This window comes from Mus musculus, chromosome 18 (assembly GCF_000001635.26).
Source record: "Mus musculus strain C57BL/6J chromosome 18, GRCm38.p6 C57BL/6J".
Classification (NCBI taxonomy): domain Eukaryota; kingdom Metazoa; phylum Chordata; class Mammalia; order Rodentia; family Muridae; genus Mus; species Mus musculus.
Genome location: NC_000084.6, coordinates 27,597,159 through 27,615,864, shown reverse-complemented (window position 1 = coordinate 27,615,864; position 18,706 = coordinate 27,597,159). Strand labels below are relative to the sequence as shown.

General features: G+C 38.7%; 1 pseudogene; it reads right to left on the bottom strand.

Moving 5' to 3' along the window:
* Positions 15,398-17,279, bottom strand: Gm7729 (predicted gene 7729; annotated as a pseudogene).

Sequence of the window (18,706 nt, the reverse complement as noted above, 5' to 3'; positions counted from 1 at the left end):
TTAAAAATATTACTGTCAGGAGAAATGGCTTCCTCAAGGGTAAAACCGATTGTGCTAGTATCAACATAAATGAAAGGTATGATCTGTTATGACTTTATCATATTTACATAGCCTTCTATAAATGAAAAATTGACTTGGAGAAATTATAATATCATCTACTAATGTGAAAACTTTGATTTTGGTCCATAGGGGATTTGAATCCCCTGCTATGTTTTAGTTCTATCTTTTTTGCCAGCTTCCTCACTGTATCTACTAGTGCCAAGACTAGAAACAGGAATAGGACACTTCCCATTTAACTGTTTTACCTACATTCGTGCCTTGCTACAAGACTGTGACAATGGTACTGCGACACAGAAAATCCATCCTCATTGACCTCAGATGGAGGGTTTGCATATCTTCATGCTATCTACATATTGGGTAACTTCTACATATATGGATACTCTACATATTGGGTAAATTCTCATCTCGATCTTGTACTTAGATCTAAGTTCCCCAACTGAATGATGAGATCATTGTAGTTAAAGGATGCTGAATGTTGCTTAGATATCAGCCCAGGCTATAATCAGCATGTTTCTGTAAATAGAATATATATTGAGAATTTTTAAATATCAAATTCTTCAAAATCTTACTTAAACAATGTATTTCAATTTTAGAATTGTGGCACCTTCACGTTTAAGTGATTCCCAAAACTTTGAAGTATATGCAAACTGTTTAATTTATTACAGTAACACAATATGTTTATAAGGACTGGCAATACATGTGTTACTAATGAAGAAACCAGAAATGATAATGTCAAATAAATAAAATAGTTGCATAGACATTAAAACTATCTCATGTAATGGAAGCTTTCTAACTTAGTTTGTATGGAAAGAAGGAAAATGTATGTAATGATATCATTAAATGACCAAACAGTCTAAGAAAAAAACTGCAATCATTATTGGCTCCTAAAGTAGAATTGAATTCATAAAAGAGCAAAAGTGGAATTTTCAAGTACTTTAGAGACATTTTAAAAGCCAACCATTTAACAATGAACAAAGAAAGATTTCAAAGAGAAAATAAAAGTACCAAGTTCTGAAATCAGTCAAGATCTCATAAACCCAAGATAGATGAAAAAGCAAAACAAAGCAAGCAATAAAGTCTGTAAGCTCAAAGAACAAACTGAGGCACCAGGCCTGCAGAGATAAAGAAGGAGCTGCACAGGCTGAGAATTGTATCACTTCAGCAAGTGGAACAGTAGTGCCAGGCAGTCTCCCTTCTCCTACTAGACAGGGAAGCAGTGCAAAGATAGCAAAGGCCCAATGGCTGTTGAAGAATTCTCATTTTAAGGCACTTATGAAAGCCTTCTCAGGTCTGAGGTGCTCATGAATGTGGAATTTCGTGTGAGGGTGAAGGTGTACATGTGCAGGTTTATATAACTGCATTTTGTCCTTTCACATTTGCTAGAACAACATGCAAGCTAGATTTAATTTAGTGTTTTCCAGAGATCTATACAAAATTCAGAGGCTAGCATTTTGAATTTGTTAGCTCGGGGTCATAAAAGGATCCTATGGTTGCTCTTTTCTCTTTCTTACATGGCTGCTTCTTTTCCATGTTTAATCAGTTCCCTTTTACACGTAACAATATTCCTACCATAAGGAATATTATTATTCCCACACAATGAGATTCTTACTAATTATACTGTGCTTTAGGGTTTCATCAGCATTTTCATGAGATGATTCCATTACAAATGATCTCATTTTAAGGTACGAAGTTTATCTGCTTTGTTTAGTAATTCTGTATTAGAGTTCTGTAGGGACATAAAAACAGATACATCCTGTATAAAGAAGATGTTTGTTTAATGAAATTAGCTCATGCATATAGGTCAGTCTCCATACTGTGTCATGCCATGTACAATATGAAGATGCCGAATTAAGTTTGAATCTTAATATTTTAGAAGAGGAAAGAGGGGTATTCAATCTTACGAAAAAGGAGGGAGCAGAGTTTGTTCTTTAGCTACCATTTTACTGTGTCTTCAGTGATGGATTTTGCCACTTCACCTTGGTGACAATGACCTTTCATACAGTCTGATGACTGAAATCCTACTATCTTCCAGAAATACCATTAGAGACACACCTATCCAGAATCCTTCCTCTATCTGGAGTTAATATAAAATGAGCTCATTTAATTATAGTCAATTTTAAATGAAGGCTCTTATCACTGGATAACAAACTCAGCTAAATACCGTCTACTCATTCTTTCCATTTATGTATTTAGACACTGGTTCCACACATCTCAGGCAAGAATGATGAAAAAGACCATTATGTCCACACGTCTCATGCTGGTTGATTAGGTGATTGAACTTTTTGACACAGCTAGAGTTATCTGGGAGGAGGCAAACTCAAATGAGAAAATGCTTCTGTTAGAGTGGCATGTGGGCAAGTCTGTGTAACATTGTCTTGATCTATGCTTTGCCTGAGAGAATCCAGCCCACTTTTGGCAGTGTCATCTCTGGGCAGGTAGAAAGTGAGTTGAGCAAACCATTAGAAGCCAGCCAGTAAGCAGCGTTTTCCCATGACTTGTGCTTCAGTTCCTGCCTCCTGAAACTTGTTGTGAGTTTCTGCCTTGGCTCCTCACAATAATGGGCTATTACCTGGAAGTACAAAATAAAATAAAACCTTTCTTCCCTAACTATTTTATAGCCATGATGCTCATCATAACAATAGAGAAACAAACTAAGGCAACTTTCTTGACTTCCATTTTGACACAGCCACCTATGAAACACAGACTGCAGTCAGTTCTTGTGATTATACTGTGGTTTCAGGTCTGTAATTGTGTCTCATGCAATACAGTCTACAGAGTTTATATACTGGCAATGATGTAAGCCATTCTCTGAAGATTGTCATTCAATTTGGAAGAGCTTAATCATGGGCACGGTAATTTTTATTGACCCTTCCTTTGTTCCCATTTTTCAGATGGAAATGGCTTACTCTTTTCACTTTTGTGTCTTGGCTCAGAACTTTTGTCAATTCAAAAGTGGCAGCTGTACAACTCACTGTCCTCTGGTGCTAAATCAAGAGCCATTACATCGTCTGTGCAGAAGCCATTGAATGTCACTGAGTCACATAAGAATAATTTTTATTTTCCCACTCTTAAGTTCCATTCTACTTATTGGAAAACAAAAGTCTCATTTGGAAGCTAAGAGGGGTACTATATCAAGAAAATATATTTCTTACTCAAGGTACATTTAGTTCAAAAGTTTAGACAAACAGCAAGTTACAGCTACAATTTAACAATATTGTTTTATTTCTTTCTATTCTTAGTATAACATTTAAAATCCAGCAGAATGTTACATATATCTAGAGTTTATTTACTACTACTAAGAAAGTGAAGCATTTGAACTGAAATTCTGAAAACCTCATACTTTCTTGCAAACTTTCCTTCATATACCCTCAATATGGAGGACTCTTTTACCAAAAATAGTGGATAATCATCGGTTGTCTCCTTAATTCTAATGTTTATCTTTCTTCTTGGTCTTTTAATATATTCTTATAAAAATGTTCAGTTAAAGGAGAAATTACTTTATTGACATAAACCATTACCTGGAGCAGATATGAATCTAGAGGGTAATGTGAATTTGTGAATATCAGAGAAACGAGAACATTCCAGGTCAGGAAAATTGATGTATCTAAGCACATACACCTTAAGATGGGAGTGTAGAGGATCTGCTACAAGCTAACTAGGTCCTCATGTCCTTAAAACTAAGGCAATAGCTGATGGCCCAGTTGAAAATGTGTTTGTTGGCCAAGTGTTAACATGAGTTTGAATGTAGACATAGCATCCTGTACCTGTAGTCTTAACACTAGGGGTTTGAGACTGAAGGGATCTTAGAGCTCATTGGCCATAAAGTCTTTTCAAATTAATAAGTTCTTGGTTCAGTGAGAAACTTTGTCTCAAAAATCATGTAGGAGATTGGGGTAATTAGCTGGTACTCATCTCTGGTTTTCACTATCCAGATATACAAGGTCAAACACATACAAAATTCAAATGAAAATTATATAAATATATTAATACCAGCTCTGACTGTACCAAGATGGTAAATGCTACTTTACTTCACACATGCACTTCACCTTGGTAACATTTATCTCAGTCACCATCTGTACGTAATTTCATTGCATGGAGGGCTATGCTTGATCACCATTTAGATTAATATGACTTAACTATCTTCCAGAACGGCATTCCTTACTTTGGTAAATCTTTGGGTTCTCATTCACAGAAAGTGCATCTGTAACAGAATTAGAAATTCTTTGTGTCACTTTTTCTAAGGGTACACTCTAGAAGCCTGATTGCCTCCTGTGCTTGGACCTAGTGGCCTAGTGGTGTAGTAACTGGCAAAGATATGGAAGTAGAGTCCCCTTGGTAATTTTTATTATCCTGTTTCCCAGAAGTATAATCAGTCTATTTCTCAGTATATTGTAAAAATCTGAACAAAATAAAGGGAAAACTGCAACACCAAAAAAGTCCTCTGCTCTGAGAAGATGTGTATAACATTAAAATTTTATCAAAAAATCAGGGGAAGGACATTTTGTACACAGAAATCAATTTACCTAGCTACTATCTGCAAGACTTACTTGTAATTTATTTTGCCTCAAAGAATACACTGCTTTTAAACCCAATTCTGTTTCATTTTAGTGTGTATAAAGAGAAAAGGATAAGAATATATTCGCTTCAAGCATAAGTAAAAGATTTAGAAGATTTCTAAATGTAGCAGACAAAAATAAAATCTCTGGTGAAACAAATTGAAGTTCTGTGGTGCCCACCACTTCTCTTTTAGTGCCTGTATATTTGAAAAAAATCTTTGGACTTGTAGGCTTCTCTGTTAATTGGAATGATGAACAGCCTGTTTATCAAGGGCAAAGAAAGAACCAAGTCAAGCCATGCCTAGAAAGAAGTATGCCATATGAAACATTAGCTCCAAGCAAGTATAATTGAGGTAAGTCCTGGCATAATCATCTTCTTAGAAAAATATATCCCATGAGTGGATTGATAGATGGATAGATTGATAAACAGACAGAGAGATGGATGGACAGACACATAGATAGGTATACACATTCATGTAAAGATACATAGAGGCATAGATATATCCTCCTAAGTCCAGTCAAGTTTGCAAGTTATATCAGCTTGAGATTGAGTATTACTATTTAACCACCTCATTTTTGTACTTGCCCCTAAATACAATTCAGTTTCATAATCCAGAAAATATGTACAATTTACTACGTAGAACGTATGAGGTTGTTCTGAGATTTCATTGATTTCACTCTGAAAACCACTAACATAGCATCAACTCTATAGTGGGGAATTAATAATTACTAGATTCTGGCTGATCCTGCAGATGTTTTAAGGGTTCTTCTGACCATGTGAAACCCAGAACTGTATTGGTTAAGAGACACAGTCTGTTGCTGTTCCTGCAACTATGAGCCAGTTTGGCTCTCAGCATTAGAGCAGAATTTCCCACAGGACTTCGACCTCCATCACAGGGCTGCAGACCTCTGTGTAACACATCTGAGTGCAGTACTTCCATGGGATGTGGCCCAGCCAGCCCTTACAGGGCTTTTTCTGCTTTATTATGGCTTGTTCTGTACTCTACACACAGTCCCTCAGAGTCATCCAGTCTCTGTTTTTTTTTTTTTTTTTTATCTTACTGAAGAGAGCATGAAAGCTGTCATAGAAAAGCAAGTACCTGACTTGCCTATAGTGTCACGATGGGGAGGTAGATGATCAATAACCAGCCACAGTTGGCTAAAGACTTTATTTATGGTATGTCAACTGTTGCCTTCAGGTTGATGTTAGGGTTCCAGTTCCCAAGCAAGTTCAGGTGGAAACAGTGAGGTACAAAGAGTAAGCTAAATAAGTCCTTCACGAAGGCAAACCAACAGAGAGATCTGTCCAGAAAGCCTCTGGAGGTAGGCATTTAATGCTGGAGTTGAGAAACAGTGATATATTGGAGGCTTCTGGAGCGATGATGGCGACAGACTTCTGCTCAACCTGGACTAGAGGGTTTGGGACAAATATTCTCAAGATAAGAGTTGGGTCTGGAGACAAGAAACAATCACAAAGGCTATTAACAAAATAATCATCTAGATAAAATTGTTTTAAAGCAATTACTTATTTTAATCTGTAATTACATTAGTGCAACACATTAAAGAGTCCTAAATGTTTAGGTAAAATATGATATAGTTGCATATAAATTGACTATGAGATAAAAGGCCTTACTGAAATGAATATCATCAAGCCTAGTACCACTTTCTCTAGCTTAGCATACAGACTCACGCGCATTACTTATGATGCTGCTGATGGATGATGAAGGCATTGATGTGAAATTTGACTTTCCTATTTACCGTATGTCCAGAGGAACAACTCAACATTTGGAGTTTAAATTTCTCTAGAAAGACAATATTGAAAGACTTATGTTCCATATTAGATATGTTGTATAAGCTGCAAAGTATCCAAAGCCTGCAAAATAAAACCATTTGCATAACATTTCGATCATTCTATATTGTTTGTTAGGGGATGTAATTCAGTATGGTAGAAAACTGTAATAGTACTGCCCTGAGTTTCTTCAAAATATAGTTGCAAACATACACTGAATACTTGTTCATCTAGTAATGTGTGAGAATATAGGATAGGAATGAAAAGAATCAATATTAATAACAATGGTATTTTAAACAACAGGAAAAGTTGTAGTATCTATAGATAAGATGATAAGCCACTGGGTTTGAAAATAAAAGAACTTGCTGTTCATATCAGTGCTGTTAGCCCATACACATCTATATACAACAGCTGAGGCCTTTGGCACAGCCATATACTAGCAAGCTGGCTCAGGGTAGCCCCAAGATGCACACGGCTACACAAAAGACCTCCTGGCTCAGTACTCAAAAGCACATTGCTACCTAGGAGGCAGAAGGGGCTCTCAATATAATGGACATTGACTGCAAATATGTGGGCTGGATCTATTTATGATCAGTAACCCCCTGATGGAGTGCCTCTCTTTGGGTAAAACTGCTTTAATGAGATATAGCCAATGCTGCATGGCATTCTTTGTCCAGCCCAGAGGGAAACGTAGCAGAGAGCCAGCTCAGAGCCCCTCACCAGTGCCTGTTCTGCCCCTGTGACTGCAGATTTGGAAACACAACAGGGAAGGCCGAATACTGGTTTTATCTTTAAGTATGGCTGAAAACAAATACTTCTCAGCCAGATGACATGATTCAGCCATATTTGGAAATGGTTGGATTTGGAAACACATTCACATTATTGTTTCTGCTCTGACGATTCTCTGCTTTACTTTATGAAGTACATGTTTTGGATTTCTTGATTGGCCATACTAATAGTTTGTAAATTATTATTTCTAAGAGCTTGATTGTTTTATAAATAAAAGTTGTCAAAAATGTTTCCATGGCTATTTGTGTGGCTAATAAGTTAATAAAAATAATATGTACTATTTTCACAATATGTTTGTGTATATGCATACTTATAAAATAATCTATAGACACATATGTATTGATACACACAAATATATCTACATTCACATATATATCTAAATACATATATGTATTGTACACACATGTGTTTCTTCACATATGCATTTTGGTACACACATGTACACACACACACACACACACACACACACACACACACTCACTCATAATTGGTTACTGTCACAATTATAAAACCACTTGGAATTTCCTCAATGTGAGCATGTCTTACTAATGAGATTAGGAGTGACATCTTCACTAACTTACCGGAAGGGAAAATGATTTGGTTAGAAGGTGTTTATTAATCCCAATTTCTCATTGTCAGTGCTAACGACCTTACTCACCAAAATAAAATGACTGATTTTTGTTGGCCTTCACAGTGAAATATCAGACCTTTTACAGGGAGATCCCTGCATTTTCTGAATTTGGGAATAATTTGATGTGTTTGGAGGATGACACCTTCAGGGTATTCAAACTCAAACTGTGTCTTTTGTTCTATTCTATTCATCTCTGCTCCTGGTTTTTGTTGTAGTTGTTGTGGTTGCTGCTGCTGTTGGTGTGTGTGTGTGTGTGTGTGTGTGTGTGAGTGTGTGTGTGTGTGTGTGTGTGTGTGTAGATCACTGATATCATAATAAAATGGAAACCTTATAAACAGATCTATGTAACATTCTAAGGAAGTATCGAACTTGAGGGTGTGAAGTTGTTGAAATAATAATTTAACAGGCAAAAAGTTCATAGGAAAATAATTATCTTCATTCCATTGGAGAAACAAATCATAGGTTAAAAATTAAGCTCAATATATATGTATATGTATATGTATATGTATATGTATATGTATATGTATATGTATATGTATATGTATATGTATATGTATATGTATATGTGTATATATATCACTACACATGAAGGTTTCCTTCTTACTAAAAGTTTGATTTCTGGATCCAGATTGCCATTTGAAGTTGGATTGCTTTTCCTCAGTGGAGATCAGAAAGATCAAGTCTGTAGTGTAGGAGATCCTTTGGGGCATATCATAGTGCTACCATATTCTGTGATAAAGTTAAAATGAAACCACAACATCCTAATATAGCAGAATGACACAGACCTCTCAACAAGGAGGTATGGATCACCCCTCCAGGAAAACAGTCAATACCTGCTGAGGTATTTGCCTAGGGTGAAGGAAATACAGAATGTGTTGAAAAAGAAAGTTATAAATAAAAAGCAAGGCCATGCAACCATTTACAGAAATAAGTATTATAGTTGACACTTTTGTTTCTGTCATGCTCTGTTAAGAATGCATTTGTGCCCTCTCCTATACCCCACAGCCTGCCTGTGTCCTAGGAGCTCTTCTATAATGAGGGACACAGGTGAGACCCCACCCCAATATCTGCCTCTGCTGAGACACCCCACCCCTTCTTTTTTTTTTAATTTTTTTTTTTTAGGTATTTTCCTCGTTTACATTTTCAATGCTATCCCAAAGGTCCCCCATACCCACCCCCCCAATCCCCTACCCACCCACTCCCCCTTTTTGGCCCTGGCATTCCCCTGTACTGGGGCATATAAAGTTTGCAAGTACAATGGGCCTCTCTTTGCAGTGATGGCCGACTAGGCCATCTTTTGATGCATATGCACCTAGAGACAAGAGCTCCGGGGTAATGGTTAGTTCATAATGTTGTTCCACCTATAGGGTTGCAGTTCCCTTTAGCTCCTTGGGTAATTTCTCTAGCTCCTCCATTGGGGGCCGTGTGACCCATCCAATAGTTGACTGTGATCATCCAGTTCTGTGTTTGCTAGGCCCCTGCATAGTCTAACAAGAGAGAGCTATATCTGGGTCCTTTCAGCAAAATCTTGCTAGTGTACGCAATGGTGTCAGCATTTGGAAGCTGATTATGGGATGGATCCCTGGATATGGCAATCACTAGATGGTCCATCCTTTCGTCACAGCTCCAAATTTTGTCTCTGTAACTCCTTCCATGGGTGTTTTGTTCCCATTTCTAAGAAAGGGTAAAGTGTCCACACTTTGGTATTCTTTCTTCTTGAATTTCATGCGTTTGGCAAGTTGCATCTTATATCTTGGGTATCTTAAGTTTCTGGGCTAATATCCACTTATCAGTGAGTACATATTGTGTGAGTTCCTTTGTGATTGGGTTACTTCACTCAGGATGACACCCTCCAGGTCTATCCATTTGCCTAGAAATTTCATAAATTCATTTTAATAGCTGAGTAGTATTCCATTGTGTAAATGTACCAGAATTTCTGTATCCATTTCTTTGTTGAGGGGCATCTGGGTTCTTTCCAGCTTCTGGCTATTATGAACATAGTGGAGCATGTGTTCTTCTTACCGGTTGGGACATCTTCTGGATATATGCCCAGGAGAGGTATTGTGGGATCCTCCGGTAGTACTATGTCCAATTTTCTGAGGAACCGCCAGACTGATTTCCAGAGTGGTTGTACAAGCTTGCAATCCCACCAACAATGGAGGAGTGTTCCCCTTTCTCCATATCCTCAACAGCATCTGCTATCACCTGAGTTTTTGTTCTTAGCCATTCTGACTGGAGTGAAGTGGAATCACAGTGTTGTTTTGATTTGAATTTCCCTGATGATTAAGGATGTTGAACATTTTTTCAGGTGCTTCTCTGCCATTCGGTATTCCTCAGGTGAGAATTCTTTGTTCAGCTCTGAGCCCCATTTTTTAATAGGGTTATTTGACTTTATGGAGTCCACCTTCTTGAGTTCTTTATATATATTGGATATTAGTCCCCTATCTGATTTGGGATAGGTAAAGATACTTTCCCAATCTGTTGATGGCCTTTTTGTCTTATTGACTGTGTCTTTTGCTTTGCAGAAGCTTTGCAATTTTATGAGGCCCCATTTATAGATTCTTGATCTTAGAGCACATGCCACTGCTGTTCTATTCAGGAATTTTTCCCCTGTACCCATATCTTCGAGGCTTTTCCCTACTTTCTCCTCTATAAGTTTCAGTGTCTCTGGTTTTATGTGGAGTTCCTTAATCCACTTAGATTTGACCTTAGTAAAAGGAGACAGAAATGGATCAATTCGCATTCTTCTACATGATAACCGCCAGTTGAGCCCGCACCATTTGTTGGAAATGCTGTCTTTTTTCCACTGGATGGTTTTAGCTCCCTTGTCAAAGATCAAGTGACCATAGGTGTGTGGATTCATCTCGGGGTCTTCAATTCTGTTTCATTGGTCTACTTGTCTGTCACTATACCAGTACCATGCAGTTTTGATCACAATTGCTCTGTAGTACAGTTTTAGATCCGGCATGGTGATTCCACCAGAGGTTCTTTTATCCTTGAGAAGAGTTTTTGCTAACCTAGGTTTTTTGTTATTCCAGATGAATTTGCAAATTGCTCCTTCTAATTCGTTGAAGAATTGAGTTGGAATTTTGATGGGGATTGCATTGAATCTGTAGATTGCTTTTGGCAAGATAGCCATTTTTACAATGTTGATCCTGCCAATCCATGAGCATGGGAGATCTTTCCATCTTCTGAGATCTTCTTTAATTTCTTTCTTTAGAGACTTGAAGTTCTTATCATACAGATCTTTCACTTCCTTAGTTAGAGTCATGCCAAGGTATTTTATATTAGTTGTGACTATTGAGAAGGGTGTTGTTTCCCTAATTTCTTTCTCAGCCTGTTTATTCTTTGTGTACAGAAAGGCCATTGACTTGTTTGAGGTAATTTTATATCCAGCTACTTCACCGAAGCTGTTTATCAGGTCACTTATATATACTATCATATCATCTGCAAAAAGTGATATTTTGACTTCTTCCTTTCCAATTTGTATCCCCTTGATCTCCTTTTGCTGTCTAATTGCTCTGGCTAGGACTTCAAGTACAATGTTGAATAGGAAGGGTAAGAGTGGACAGCCTTGTCTAGTCCCTGATTTTAGAGGGATTGCTTCGAGCTTCTCACCATTTACTTTGATGTTGGCTACTGGTTTGCTGTAGATTGCTTTTATCATGTTTAGGTATGGGCCTTGAATTCCTGATCTACATGAGTCTCATATCCTTTTTGGTCCACACCTCTCTCATAACCAGTGACATAGGAGGTATACCATAACCAGGGACACAGGAGGTTTATCAAAGGAAAGACACATGAAGACTGCCCAAATCAGGGCACAGGAGGACAGTGTTCAAAGAAAATACAAGATGTAAAGAGCTCCTAGCCCAAAATATCCAGGAAATTCGTAAAACAATGAAAAACCAAACTTAAGAAATATGGGAATAGAAGAGAGCAAAGATTCTCAGTTCCAAGAGCCAGAAAAATCTTCAACAAAATCATAAAAGAAAACTTCCCTAAATTAAATACGTGTGTGTTTAACTCCATGCAACTATTAGTTAAAGAGTGCTCAAGACCACATTCTTAACTTGAAGCTCTTCGGATGCCACATGGGATCCTGTAACCAGGACAAATTTTGGCATCTGTTTCATTCATATGCACAGGATAACTTCCTGCTTATAGTAACTACGATTTTTTACCCATTGTTATGTATGCACAATGGTAATATTAATATGTGCCTTCTAGTATTTTTTTCCATTTTTTATTAGGTATTTAGCTCATTTACATTTCCAATGCTATACCAAAAGTCCCCCAAACCCACCCACCCCCACTCCCCTACCCACCCACTCCCCCTTTTTGGCCCTGGCGTTCCCCTGTACTGGGGCATATAAAGTTTGCATGTCCAATGGGCCTCTCTTTCCAGTGATGGCCGACTAGGCCATCTTTTGATACATATGCAGCTAGAGTCAAGAGCTCCGGGGTACTGGTTAGTTCATAATGTTGTTCCACCTATAGGGTTGCAGATCCCTTTAGCTCCTTGGCTACTTTCTCTAGCTCCTCCATTGGGAGCCCTGTGATCCATCCATTAGCTGACTGTGAGCATCCACTTCTGTGTTTGCTAGGCCCCGGCATAGTCTCACAAGAGACAGCTACATCTGGGTCCTTTCAATAAAATCTTGCTAGTGTATGCAATGGTGTCAGCGTTTGGATGCTGATTATGGGGTGGATCCCTGGATATGGCAGTCTCTACATGGTCCATCCTTTCATCTCAGCTCCAAACTTTGTCTCTGTAACTCCTTCCATGGGTGTTTTGTTCCCAATTCTAAGGAGGGGCATAGTGTCCACACTTCAGTCTTCATTCTTCTTGAGTTTCATGTGTTTAGCAAATTGTATCTTATATCTTGGGTATCCTAGGTTAGGGGCTAATATCCACTTATCAGTGAGTACATATTGTGTGAGTTCCTTTGTGAATGTGTTACCTCACTCAGGATGATGCCCTCCAGGTCCATCCATTTGGCTAGGAATTTCATAAATTCATTCTTTTTAATAGCTGAGTAGTACTCCATTGTGTAGATGTACCACATTTTCTGTATCCATTCCTCTGTTGAGGGGCATCTGGGTTCTTTCCAGCTTCTGGCTATTATAAATAAGGCTGCTATGAACATAGTGGAGCATGTGTCCTTCTTACCAGTTGGGGCATCTTCTGGATATATGCCCAGGAGAGGTATTGTGGGATCCTCCGGTAGTACTATGTCCAATTTTCTGAGGAACCGCCAGGCTGATTTCCAGAGTGGTTGTACAAGCCTGCAACCCCACCAACAATGGAGGAGTGTTCCTCTTTCTCCACATCCACGCCAGCATCTGCTGTCACCTGAATTTTTTATCTTAGCCATTCTGACTGGTGTGAGGTGGAATCTCAGGGTTGTTTTGATTTGCATTTCCCTGATGATTAAGGATGTTGAACATTTTTTCAGGTGCTTCTCTGCCATTCTGTATTCCTCAGGTGAGAATTCTTTGTTCAGTTCTGAGCCCCATTTTTTAATGGGGTTATTTGATTTTCTGAAGTCCACCTTCTTGAGTTCTTTATATATGTTGGATATTAGTCCCCTATCCGATTTGGGATAGGTAAAGATCCTTTCCCAATCTGTTGGTGGTCTTTTTGTCTTATTGATGGTGTTTTTGCCTTGCAGAAACTTTGGAGTTTCATTAGGTCCCATTTGTCAATTTTCGATCTTACAGTACAAGCCATTGCTGTTCTGTTCAGGAATTTTTCCCCTGTGCCCATATCTTCAAGGCTTTTCCCCACTTGCTCCTCTATAAGTTTCAGTGTCTCTGGTTTTATGTGAAGTTCCTTGATCCACTTAGATTTGACCTCAGTACTAAGTATGGATCGATTCGCATTCTTCTACACGATAACAACCAGTTGTGCCAGCACCAATTGTTGAAAATGTTGTCTTTCTTCCACTGGATGGTTTTAGCTCCCTTGTCGAAGATCAAGTGACCATAGGTGAGTGGGTTCATTTCTGGGTCTTCAATTCTATTCCATTGGTCTACTTGTCTGTCTCTATACCAGTACCATGCAGTTTTTATCACAATTGCTCTGTAGTAAAGCTTTAGGTCAGGCATGGTGATTCCACCAGAGGTTCTTTTATCCTTGAGAAGAGTTTTTGCTAACCTAGGTTTTTTGTTATTCCAGATGAATTTGCAAATTGCTCCTTCTAATTCGTTGAAGAATTGAGTTGGAATTTTGATGGGGATTGCATTGAATCTGTAGATTGCTTTTGGCAAGATAGCCATTTTTACAATGTTGATCCTGCCAATCCATGAGCATGGGAGATCTTTCCATCTTCTGAGATCTTCTTTAATTTCTTTCTTCAGAGACTTGAAGTTTTTATCATACAGATCTTTCACTTCCTTAGTTAGAGTCATGCCAAGGTATTTTATATTAGTTGTGACTATTGAGAAGGGTGTTGTTTCCCTAATTTCTTTCTCAGCCTGTTTATTCTTTGTGTACAGAAAGGCCATTGACTTGTTTGAGGTAATTTTATATCCAGCTACTTCACCGAAGCTGTTTACCAGGTTTAGGAGTTCTCTGGTAGAATTTGTAGGGTCACTTATATATACTATCATATCATCTGCAAAAAGTGATATTTTGACTTCTTCCTTTCCAATTTGTATCCCCTTGATCTCCTTTTGCTGTCTAATTGCTCTGGCTAGGACTTCAAGTACAATGTTGAATAGGTAGGGCAAGAGTGGACAGCCTTGTCTAGTCCCTGATTTTAGAGGGATTGCTTCCAGCTTCTCACCATTTACTTTGATATTGGCTACTGGTTTGTTGTAGATTGCTTTTATCATGTTTAGGTATGGGCCTTGAATTCCTGATCTACATGAGTCTCATATCCTTTTTGGTCCACACCTCTCTCATAACCAGGGACATAGGAGGTATACCATAACCAGGGACACAGGAGGTTTATCAAAGGAAAGACACATGAAGACTGCCCAAATCAGGGCACAGGAGGACAGTGTTCAAAGAAAATACAAGATGTAAAGAGCTCCTAGCCCAAAATATCCAGGAAATTCGTAAAACAATGAAAAACCAAACTTAAGAAATATGGGAATAGAAGAGAGCAAAGATTCTCAGTTCCAAGAGCCAGAAAAATCTTCAACAAAATCATAAAAGAAAACTTCCCTAAATTAAATACGTGTGTGTTTAACTCCATGCAACTATTAGTTAAAGAGTGCCCAAGACCACATTCTTAACTTGAAGCTTTTTGGATGCCACATGGGATCCTGTAACTAGGAGAAATTTTGGTGTCTGTTTCTTTCATATGCACACGATAACTTCCTGCTTATAGTAAATACGATTTTTTACCCATTGTTATGTATGCACAATGGTAATATTAATATTTGCCTTCTAGTATTTTTAAGCATTGAATTAAGTAATAGAAATAGTAATTCCACTCTTATATGTCTCCCAGAAGAAGGTCAACTATTTATTTTGCAAATGTTTACTTTGACCTATCACTAACTCCAGCCTATTTCACCCTTTCTTCCATATGACAAGCACATCCTTTCTTTTTTTTTTTTTTCAAGAGAATTAAATCGTTTATTGAGTACACATGATAATGGATACATAAGCTTCATTCCCATCTGTTATTTTATCTGATACCATCATTCAATTTTGATATTGCATAGGGTGTGCCAACAACCATTTTATAACCAAATTGTGACCTTGCTTGGATGACCCTTTCAATGGTGAAACTCATTAAAAGTTACAATAGTAACTGGCAGTTTAAGGACATCAAGGTTTTTGAAGACAATGGCTTCTCCACCCATGCAACCATAAATAAATTCCAAATGGAACTTGGCACCACCCTGAAGGAATTCTAACTTCACACTGTTGGGGAAGTTTACCAAGATGGCTTCAGAATAGACTAACTTTACACAGCACATAAAAAAAAAAAGACACATTTATTCAGCGTCATGATCAGACTATTACATTTAGCAATCAACAGCATGGGTGAAAAATGTCTACAGTCAAACCTTTTGTTGGAATGCTTTACACTTTCCACAGAACAGAAACTAAAATAACCTGTTATACAATTAGTCACAAATACAGGCCTGGAGTTTTTGCCCACACACATGAGTATTGTCTAAAACATGTCTTCTTTGTAGCAGCTAGGCCCTGCCACCACTGGGCTTGGCTGAGTTCACAAATCTGTTGTAACCTGTAGCTTCCCTGTCACTTCTCTGGCTCTCCTCTCCTGCTAAGCTATGTTTCCTGGCTGTATGTAATTAGAACCTCCTGCCACTGCCATAGCTACTGCTGCTGCTGGAACCGCCATAGCCACCTTGGTTCCGTGGTTTAGCAAAGTACTGGCCTCCACCACCATAAGGGCCAGAGCTCCTGCCTCCAAAGATTCCTCCCTTCATCGGCCCAAAATTGGAAGACTGATTGTTGTAATTGCCAAAATCATTGTAGCTTCCACCACCTCCAAAATTGCTTCCACCGCCAAAGCCGTCTCTGCCTCCTCCGTTGTTATAGCTGTCATAGCTGCCACTCCCACCATAGCCACTGCCCTGGTTTCCATAACCCTGTCCACCCCTTCCATAGCCTCTGCTTCCTCCAGAGTAACCAGGGCCGCCTCCTCCATAACCACCATCATTGCCAAATCCATTATAGCCATCCCCACTGCCACCATATCCACCACCACCACGGCTGCCACCAAAGCCACCACGACCACTGAAGTTCCCTCCTCGACCAAAATTGTCATTGCCACCAAAACCGCCTCCACGACCACCACCAAAGTTTCCAGAACCACTGCGACCTCTCTGGCTGGATGAAGCACTAGCCATCTCTTGCTTCGACAGAGCCTTTCTTACTTCACAGTTGTGGCCATTCACAGTATGGTATTTCTGAATAACAATCTTATCCACAGAGTCATGGTCATCAAAGGTAACAAAAGCAAAGCCCCTCTTTTTCCCACTGCCTCTGTCAGTCATAATTTCTATCACTTCAATCTTCCCATACTGCTCAAAATAATCTCGTAGGTGATGTTCTTCAGTGTCTTCTTTAATACCACCAACAAAGATCTTTTTCACAGTTAAGTGGGCACCTGGTCGCTGAGAATCTTCTCTTGAGACAGCTCTCTTAGGTTCCACAACTCTTCCATCCACCTTGTGTGGTCTTGCATTCATGGCAGCATCCACTTCTTCCATAGTGGCATATGTGACAAACCCAAAGCCCCTGGATCTCTTGGTGTTTGGATCTCTCATTACCACACAGTCTGTTAGTGTTCCCCATTGCTCAAAATGGCTCCTCAGACTCTCGTCGGTTGTTTCGAAGCTCAGCCCTCCGATGAAGAGCTTCCGCAGCTGTTCTGGCTCCTTGGGAGACTCGGACTTAGACATGACGGCAGAGTTACGAGAGCCTTCAGCGATGCTTCCTCGGCAGCATCAAAGAGCAGAAGCACATCCTTTCAATGTTATCATGTGGTGACAATGATAGCATTGAAACATAGAGGTACTTGGCAATTATAGCTTCTTCCACCTAAAAGTGTTTGATCTCTCTTCTACTGGATTAAATCCTTCTTGTACTTCCACGTTGATGCTGTCCTCTTTCCTTTTCCCAGAGTGAGTGTCTAGTGCTTTTCTAAGTATGGTTATCAAGCTAGGCAGAACCTAGCACGCAGTAGGTACACAGAAAATACCAACTTGCAGTATTGATTCCTCTAGAATGCAAATTCTGTAGAGTCACAGAGATCTTTCACAGCTCTGAAGTCCTGTCTCTCTTGTCTGGAAGAGAGTCTTCAAAACATTTATCAGAGCTGAACTGTGCCCTGGAACTGAATGGCAAATGTGGCCACTCTTGGAGAGCTGATCATCTTCCATTCCTTGGAAGTTCTCATGAGAATGAAGTCCTACATCCCATCCCATCTGATAGTACACACTCATTTATTGACAAAAATTATTTGTAGTTTCACTTGAACATGTGTAGGAACTGTAATCGTAGAAGTATCAGCCTGACTTTACGTATTTCCTGGTCCACAAACAGTGTTTATTAATTGTAAGGTAGGTATTTAACAATGTACAAACTTTCCATCTCTCCTAACAATTAAGGAAAACACTGTCAACAAAAGCTAGTTTTAGCCCTTAATTCACAAATGTTTGAAACTATATATCATTTATGAAACATTCAACTGTGAACTGACACAAGAAGAAATATCAAACTCATTTCCTGAGGTTAGTGGCCTGAATTTTTCTTCAATGTTCCTTATTGTTACTTATTTCTCTCAAAAGTCTGCATTTAAAAAAAATATCAGCTCATCTTCATTCTCTGAGAACATACTGGTGGAAAGACTAGCCCTCCTGTGTATCTCTTGAACTTGTTTCTCTATACTCAGCGACAGGGAGGTAGGCTTTCTTTTAACCTTCTTACTTCAAATGTGCACCCCAACACTAAGTTAGAGCTCTTGTTACCCCTTCCTTAAGATCATGGAGGAACAGGAAGTACTCTTTATTTTTGCCTTCAAATCTAGATTGGGCTTCTTATTTGGGCAATACATTGTTAACATTTTTTCAAATACAAAAAATAATTTCCTAAGAACATTGTTATTTCAAAATCAATGATGTTTTTTTCTCATAGTACAAATACATTCCCATATATGTTGCTGACCATACATTGCAGTGCTGATCAGAGATTACCACAGTTTTGACCACTAGTCTGCTGAAAGCAAGTGATCAATTCCAGTTCACTGGTCATCGAAATCCTTTATTAGAGACACTGTATTTTGAAGTGTGACATACTTGTCTTAGCCACTACTTTTGGATCCCTATCACTTCACACCATAAACTTCCCAAAACATTGGAGGACTGACTTTGTAATAGAGTCCCATT